The sequence below is a fragment of the Oncorhynchus mykiss genome, chromosome 23 (genome assembly GCF_057628025.1).
Source record: "Oncorhynchus mykiss isolate SJ-2025 chromosome 23, ASM5762802v1, whole genome shotgun sequence".
Taxonomy (NCBI): Eukaryota; Metazoa; Chordata; class Actinopteri; order Salmoniformes; family Salmonidae; genus Oncorhynchus; species Oncorhynchus mykiss.
The window spans coordinates 46,002,277-46,011,686 of NC_143044.1; the positions used below are offsets into that span (position 1 = coordinate 46,002,277).

At 42.3% G+C, this 9,410-nt stretch overlaps 1 long non-coding RNA gene across 1 annotated transcript; it reads right to left on the minus strand.

Annotated features, from left to right (window-relative positions):
- Positions 1-8,729: 8,729 nt before the first annotated feature.
- On the minus strand, positions 8,730-9,168 carry LOC149972617 (uncharacterized). Its single transcript, XR_016491206.1, has 2 exons — positions 8,998-9,168; positions 8,730-8,898 (listed from the first exon to the last, which is right to left on the minus strand). It is a non-coding gene; the product is annotated as an uncharacterized LOC149972617 (long non-coding RNA).
- Positions 9,169-9,410: the final 242 nt, after the last annotated feature.

Sequence of the window (9,410 nt, forward strand, 5' to 3'; positions counted from 1 at the left end):
AGACATATATTAAATCAGCCATATATTAATGGCTCTGGATAATATTGTAGTATGATGCCCTTAGGACAAGCACACTGGGAGGGTGGCATAAGAACCCTGTATTTCTGGAGTGATATGGGTTCATGTGGGCTAGGTGGGGTGGAGGGGGTAAGTGATGAGATAGCAGTGATCAGGATTTCATTAGTGCTCCACTCAATCAGAGCGAGATCGTCCCTTGGTTCTTCTACTCTGCCCTGACATGTTAATCTGTCTATGACCAAGATCTATCAATCCCCCTGACTGATGGGCCCTGTGCTGCAGGAGCAAATCATACCATGTCTACTGGATAAAAAAAGACTACACATGGTCCTATACAACCTGCCAAAGGACAAATTAAAATGTGTTCTGTTCTCTGCCACGGCGTCTAATCGGCTTAGACAGAGTGCAAGTGGTACATATTTTTTCTACTCTGAACTAACCCCCCCCCCTTCGGCCAGCTAGCTACCCCCCTCCGGCCAGGGATCTAAGCCCCCGAGGGCAAATCTTCTCGGGCATAAATTCACAGTGATAAGCTTCACACATACTCTACTTTTCACTTCCAGCTCATATCCCCAAAAGGACATCTAGGTCAGATTATTAAGTCTATCTCCTGCCTGCTGCTTTGTGATTTATGAAACTCAGCCCTTTTGACTATGCAGTCTGGACCAGAGTGGAACAACAAGCCCACATCTCACTCACACACACACACACACACAAACACACACACACACACAAGTCTCTGTTGCACAACCTCACACAGGCTTCCTATTCCATTACCTATCCTAATGTAAGGTCACACCACCTTCATATATTATGCTCAACAATCATCTAAATTCCTTGTATTTGACTATTTTATTTTATACTCCCCCACTCATACACAACTCACCAGACACACACACAGAAACTCACACCTAATAATGCCCACACCTTAACAAAACCACCTAACCTTAACTATAACCAACGAGTGGAACCCATTTCTATTGCATTTCATTTAATTGCATGCAATGAATCACCTCGCAAATATACAAAACAGTCAGCAGATAGCCTCTCTGATCTGACAGGCTGATAGAATATACAAAACAGTGGATAGACTCTCTGTTGACAGGCTGACAGAATATACGAAACAGTGGATAGCCTCTCTGATCTGACAGGCTGATAGAATATACGAAACAGTGGATAGACTCTCTGATCTGACAGGCTGATAGAATATACAAAACAGTGGATAGACTCTCTGATCTGACAGGCTGATAGAATATACAAAACAGTGGATAGACTCTCTGTTGACAGGCTGATAGAATATACAAAACAGTGGATAGACTCTCTGATCTGACAGGCTGACAGAATATACAAAACAGTGGATAGCCTCTCTGATCTGACAGGCTGATAGAATATACAAAACAGTGGATAGCCTCTCTGATCTGACAGGCTGACAGAATATACAAAACAGTGGATAGACTCTCTGATCTGACAGGCTGATAGAATATACAAAACAGTGGATAGACTCTCTGATCTGACAGGCTGATAGAATATACAAAACAGTGGATAGACTCTCTGTTGACAGACTCCACCCTGGTAGATCCGTCTGACCTCCCAGATATAATTTGAATTAGTGGGCAGAGTTAAGGGGAAGAGTTGACATGGAGAGGATATCTGGCTGGGGGAACGAGAGTGACTTCTGTTTCTGGCAAATACTTCCTCTACAGTTAGCCTCAATATGGAAATATGACTAAAACAGTATACGATACACAACTGCATGAAGAGTCAAGTTTTCAACACACCAGACAGAAAACCATTTACTGGTCCAAATCAAACTGGACACATTTAAAACAGAGAATCACACACTTCCAGAATGTCAGTGGTATTCCAGAAGGACATTTCAGTTCAAACCAAAAACCCAAAGGAGGAATTGAAGTTGAAATGTATAATAATAATACATATGTTGTGTGGGTTGGGTATCGTCTGAAGCTTGTCCAACCTTCCCCTCTATGCTGATATGGGACATGGACTGCATTTCAATTCTCAAAGGGGTATTAATACACAATAATAGCATGTAAATATTTAAGAGGGTTTAGGAATCATAGTTCATGTTTTAAATCCTCCTTATAGAAACTCAGAAAAGACAAGCTGCTTCTGGCTAGCCCTGTCCCTGGGCAGCCATGAGAGATAGATGATCTGGTCAAGTAAAGGGTAGAGGGAGAGAGAGAGTGAGAGAGTGAGAGAGTGAGAGCCAGAGAGATCCAGCAGACAGCATTATTCTCATCCTGAGGAATAAGGATATTAAAAGGTGGTCAGGGACAAATAACTAAATCGCCTGCACCCCTCCGTATGGAGTGACAGTCCTTCTGCTGTTGATCCATCCTCACAGACATCATCTTCATCTTAGCCCACCAGGACCAAAGGCCCCTCATCTGATATGTTTTTAAGGCTTAGGATCTGTGGACCTGTCAGCCCAGAATAACAACCATTACAATAAATATCTGCATTAAGACACACACATATTGTGATAGCATTTGCGTTTCAGCTACCTCCCACATACAACACACAGAACGCAAAAAAAATCCCCATTTCACTTAAAGCAAATATATTCACAGACGCGCACACCTCAAAGCATTAATCCATACCAACTAGTATCCATCCAGTCATGTAAGTGGACAGAGTAGACAGGGGAATCTAGCTGAGAGATTTGTATGGTTGGATAATTAAACATCTGAATGCTTTTGTCTGAATAATGTTCAGTGAGGTTGTGTTTGAAGTGTATGTCGGGGGAGCGGTCTGAAAGGGGGAGCGGTCTGAAAGCAGAGACTGGGGATGGACTGACATGAACAAAAGACACAGAAAACGAATCAAGCATCACAGAAACAGGACTTGTATATGGAGCTCTTCTTCCCTAGGTAACTTCAGCTAATAGAGTGCTCATCTCCACTCCAAGCAAAAAAAAACATCTTCAACCTGCAGCTCTGTTGACCACCCCTGAAATCCCCTTAACCCTAACCTGTAACCACCTTACAGCAGCCCAATCCACCATGCCTCCCTCTCAAGTAGATGTGCTCGCTGGCCATCTCAGAAGATAGCTATATCATATTATGGTTCCAGAGACATTAAACACCTCTCCAGAGTTTTAGGTATTTACCTACCAGATAACACCCCAGCTACAATGTGTTCAGGAACGTGCCAGTGTCCTCTAGCCAGTTAATATGCAAATACAAAGACAATCAAACATCCAAATTGGAACATTAGCTTAAACCCTGACCCATCATGGTTTATCTTGGTACCAATCTATTACTTATAAACATGGGAAATAAGTGACTACCTTTTCATGTAAACCGCTGGCTAGATCCAGCACGGAACGAACACACGCATGCACACACAGGGCGTTATGATAACCATATTACCTCCACACCAGCGGTCACTAGTCATGACAGCAGTCAAATTCCATGTGACCGTTTAGTCACGGTAATTAGGCTTTTCCATCCCTGATGCTGCTGATGGTCATTAGTAGCCTACCAAACTTGCTAACTGCCTGGTACTCAGCACTCTATTGTCCCTCTAATCACTCTAACATCAATGTAAATGTAATTTAAAAAATGTATCAAATACTTAATGAGAGCCCAAGAGCTCATGTTGCGCAACATTTTTATAGGCTATGCAATTGTGTGAAAATACAGAGTGATGGTCTCTATTAAAAAGAGGAGGATCCCATCAGCTTTTATAGGCTAGGCCTACTATATTTATTTATCAACTTTCCTAATATTAATCACATTGCTTCTCTTTACAAAAGGAGTATAGCTTACCTGACTGGAATGCAAATTATCCATGGGAATTAGCGTCCTCCATTCGCTATTTAAATGCATAGATGAAATGTATTTTTTTCCCCTGATCCTATTTTGAGACAGATGTATGATAATGATCCATTCTAAATCAAAACAAATTTCACATATATGATTTAGTATATGTAAAGAAGAGATTAAATCAAGAATAGTGGGATGGGTGATATTATTAGCCTAGCACTTGAGTGCAATAAGGCAAGAAACTCATACCTCTTTTGGCGACTTTTTGAAATCATAGTCGCACACCTCATGTAGCCTAGCTCATAGGCCTATATGTTTTGATACCGTTTGTATCACAACTAAAGTGGCCAAACAACTTCTTAAAAACAAGCACATGAATCCGCTTTACAACGGTGTAGAGCCTAACAGGCACACGTACACAGCGTCTGAGTTTCAAGTTTTGGGAAGATAATTTTCACCATAAAAATGCACAATTTTAATTAAAGCATTACATGCATAATCACATTTGTGGTCACTTTTGAGAATGGTGTTTTCCCTCTAATGGAACATTTGTACTTATAGCCTACTGCCATGTGTGCATTTCTACACTTATAATGAGAAGAAATAGCCTAGTAGTTTATCAACATTTTAAGCCAAAAGTTCTGATCTGTTGCGTGAGGCTAAATGCTTAAAACAAGTTTTTTGATGCTAGTGGTTGTATTATTTTGGAATCTATCACAACCCACAGTTGTCCCAGACTAGGTTTGGAATATTAATTTCTCGCACAGAATAGGTCAACTTTTGTTCTATGGGGGATAGTAGATTGACATAGGCTAGTGCTTTTGCTGTTCATTAGGCCTACTGATCTTGTTGGTTGATGAGAAGTAAATGTGGACTGTTCTTCCAATATCTTCAATATGCGACTATGAATTGGATAAGGACGCATGCAGTTGTGTCCCCGATGCGTCTGTCTTCACTTGTAGCCTGTGAGAAAGACATGATCACGTGACGGTGAGCCATGTCAGTGAAAGGTGGGAGAAAGGTATTATAATTATTATATTCAGCTCAAGGCCGCAAAAAGCTTGGATTTTTTAGGGGGCATTTCGGACACACAAAGGGGATACCACCTGGAAATTTTGGGCAATATCAAGTGCTTGTCAAATTATGAATGAGAGACTGATAAATTGTGTACAGCATGCACAAAAAAACTATTTTCTCAAATCATCATTAGAGCCGCATCATGCAGCCTTGATACTACGAGGAAAAATCCTGGAGAATAGAGGAACGCAACGATATGAAGGAACACGGCTAGCACGGAAGAACGAGAGGCAGCCCAAAGATTTTCTTTGGGGGGCACACGAGGAGACTGGCTGAGTCAGGTAGGAGGCCTGAGCCAACTCCTCGTGCTTACCGTGGGGAGCGTGTAACTGGTCAGGCACCGTATTGTGCCAGCTCTATGTTCTGGATCTCCAATGCGTCTCCACGGTCCAGTGCGCCCTGTTCCTCCTCCCCCACTCGCCCTAAGGTGCGTGTCACCAGCCCGTTACCACCAGTTCCGGCACCACGCACCAGGCCTCCAGTGCGCCTCCATGGTCCAGTACGCCCTGTTCCTCCTCCCAGCACTCTCCCTGAGATGCGTGTCCCCAGCCCGGTACCACCAGTTCAGGCACCACGCACCAGGCCTCCAGTGCGCCCTATGGGGTTTTAGTATGTCTAGGTCTATCGTGGCCTGAATTGGTTCCCAATCAGAGGCAGCTGTTTATCATTATCTCTGATTGGGGATCGTATTTAGGTTGCCATTTTCCATTTTGGTTTTGTGGGTTATTATTCTGTTTAGTTGCCTGTTCGCACTAGTCATATTGCTTCACGGTTCGTTTTGTTATTTTGTATAGTTTTGTTCAGTGTTGCATTCGTTTAATAAATAGAATGTACTCTCATCACTCTGCGCCTTGGTCTCCTCCTCATGATGACTGTGATACACTCCCTCAGATCGTTTGGAGAAAATAACCTTTCTATTTTATTCAGCTATGTTCAATTGAATTATTCATAATATCAAATAATCTAAAAATAATGCCACAGAGTTCTAAGCAAAATTTGTCTGCAAAATGAACCAGTGTAGCCCACAGCCATATGGCATATCCAGATCAGGGCCTAGTATAACGACAACTCAGAATATGCTATTCTGTTCTTCTGAAATAGACTACATTTTCTTCATGTTATGTTTCTTTAGACATGACATGAAGAAAATGTAGTCTATTTCAGAAGAACAGAATAGCATAGAATATAAATAATGTATTCATTGTGATGGTGTAAGCTATATTACATGGATTTATGATACTTTTTAAAACGTAGATGTTCCAAAGGTCTGCATCAGTGGATGGTAAGCTATGGGTGAAAGCCAGGAGATTCTAAATGTGTTTATCTTAATTACGGGCAATTACTGTGAGACCGGCAGTTATTTGCTTGACAATCACAGGCTGATGAAATTTCATGACCACCACAGCCCTACGCATGCATGCACACACACACACTCTCCCTCGGCCTCCCTTCGGCAAATCTGACCATAACTCTATCCTCCTGTTTCAACCAAAAACTAAAAACAGGAGGTAGCAATGTAACGCTCAATACGGGATGTTCCGGGATTCATCTTACAACATTGAGGAAATTACCACATCAGTCACCAGCTTCATCAATAAGTGCATCGATGACGCCGTCCCCACAGTGACTGTACATATCCCAACCAGACACCATGGATTACAGACAATATCAGCACTGAGCTAAAGGCTAGAGTTGCAACTTTCAAGGAGCGGGACACTAATATGGATTCTTATGAGAAATCCCGCTATGACCTCTGACGAACCACCAAATAGGCAAAGCTTCAATAGAGGACTAAGATCGAATCCTACTACGCCGGCTCCGACACTTGTCGGATGTGGCAGGGCTTGCAAATATTCACTGATTACAAAAGAAGGTGCCCAGTGACGCAAATATCTTCTATGCTCTCTTTGAGGCAAGCAACACTGAACCATGCATGCGAGCACTCGATCTCCATAGCTGATCTGAGTAAGACCTTTAAAAAGGTTAACATTCACAAGGCAGCAGGGCCAGATGGATTACCAGGATGCATACTCAGAGCATGCGCTGAGCAGTTGGCAACCTCTCCCTGACCCAATCTGTAATACCTACATGTTTCAAGTAGAGCACCATAGTCCCTGTGCCCAAGAAAGCCAAGAAAACCTGTCTAAATGTCTATCTATGTCTAGATGTAAGGCTTACATCTGTAGCCGTGAAATGCTTTGAAAGGCTGGTCATGGCTCATATCAACCCCATCATCCCAGACACCCTGGACCCAATGCAATTCGCATACAGCCCCAGCAGATCCACAGATGATGCTCTCTCTATTGCACTCCACACTGCTCTCTCCAACCTGTACAAGAGGAACACCTACACGAGAACGCTGTTCATTGACTACAGCTCAGAGCTCAACGCCATAGCCAAGCGCATCACTAAGCTCAGGACCCTGAGACTGAACACTTCCCTCTGCAACTGGATCCTGGACTTCGTGATGGCCACCCAAGGTGGTGAGAGTAGGCAACAACACATCTGCCACGCTGACCCTCATAGGGCTGTCACCGACTAAAACAAATATTGATAGACCGAGAGTCGTCTGTTCTTTTGACCAATCGATTGGTTGAAATTTTAAATGTGTATTTATCCATATAGACACATCCTATGTGTTTAAATAAAATTAACTAAATGCTCCGAGCTTGTCTGACGCTTTATGCACACAATTTGATTGGGCTCCCGAGTGGTGCAGCGGTCTAAGGCACTGCATCTCAGTATAAGAGGCGTCACTACAGTCCCTGGTTCGGATCCAGGCTGTATTACATCCTGCCGTGATTGTGAGTCCCATAGTGTGGTGCACAATTAGCCCAGTGTCATCCAGGTTTGGCTGGGGTAGGCCATCATTGTAAATAAGAATATGCTCCTAACTGACTTGCCTAATTAAATAAAGGTTAAATGCATTTGTTAAAGATTAAATAATTAAGACACACAAATGACTAGAGGGAGTCTGGCTGCAGTGGATTTGATTATGCTCAGATTTGCTGTGTTAAAGAAAAGCAAGTGACTGAATAGAAACCCTCCATGCTGCAGCGACCACTGCAGAACTTCAGTGTTCAGCGCACTGTCCATGTTGCTGAAGCTGCAACATCATTTCAGATTGAAAAGTTTTTACCAAAATCCCTCGTTTGTTTAGAAAAAACATGACTTATTCCCTCAACCCTTTCAACCCTCTCTTTAAGTGACACTTATGCATAGCGTGCACGTGACCAATAGGGTTTGAGCTATAGCATATCATAATCACATGAATAAATTGGATGTGACAGCAAAATGGATGCCGAGGACGTGAGAAAAACTCGAAACGGGGGAATGTTGACTGGTTGCTGAGGGGAAGTCGGTTAAGTGGAACAAATTTGACTGGTTGTAGAAAATACTGGAGATCAAGAAAAAGGTTAGGAACAAGCGCTGCGTGCATATTAGGTGTGCCAAACAGGTGCCGTTAGTTTACAATATATTTTCTGACAATTTGAAACAATGTCAACACTAAATAAATTACAAGTCTAACAGACAGTCTGTTGTAATTTTTTTGTAAAGCCTTTATTACAGCAAAGACTAAAAACAGTCGCATTAATTTGTGAACGTAATTTCTGAAAATGTAAGGTTTAGTCATTGTTTACTCTCATTTTTCAAGGGTTGCTATATTTAAAAAAAAAAAATGCTTAATTCCATTTCAATTTATAAATGACTCCTATGCTATTTTGATGACATAAAAAAATGAATGATTGATTCAGTAGCCTATACAAGTATTGAAATATAGGCCAAATTAAGTTATTGTCAGGTTTCTTCAAAATCGAACCCAGAAGCAGACTAGGACAAGGAGAGTAGGAAGAAGGTGAGTATTTATTTACAAGTGAAAGTGAATGGTTAGATATATCCAGGTGGCGTAGCGGGCAGCGGTGGTGAGTTGATGGGAGTAAATAGGTGGATCCAATGGGGAAGCGGAATCCTCCGACGACCAGGCGGGAATGGGGTAAATGATCCGGGTGAGTAACTGAAGACAAAACAAACAGAGGTAAGTTTAAGGCAAGCAATACGTAACAAACAAAACAAATTCTATCCAACTTGAGGCTGATACTCTGGCACAACATACTGTTCATGGCTAACGATCCGGCAGGGAATGGATGTCAGGTCCGGGCTTATGAAGAGGAGAGATGATGATCAGGACCAGGTGTGCAGATAGCTGATGGGATACAGGTGCGGGTAATCAGAAACCCCAACTGGCTACATTGCCCGGCAACCAGACAGGGTGCGTTCCAGGACGCCGGATAAAAACTCTCCAGGACAGAACATAGGCAAAAAACAGACTCAGGAAACGGGATTCGTGACAGTTCGTGACAGGCCTACAGCTCGATGGTGGTTATACAAGGCTGCTATACTAAGCCTACAAATGACACTTATTGTTATAACGATCATAATAATAATAACAACAATAGGAAGATCAAGAAAAAGCAGGGTTATTATTATAAATATTATTTTTCTGACAATTTGGAAGAGTGTACACAT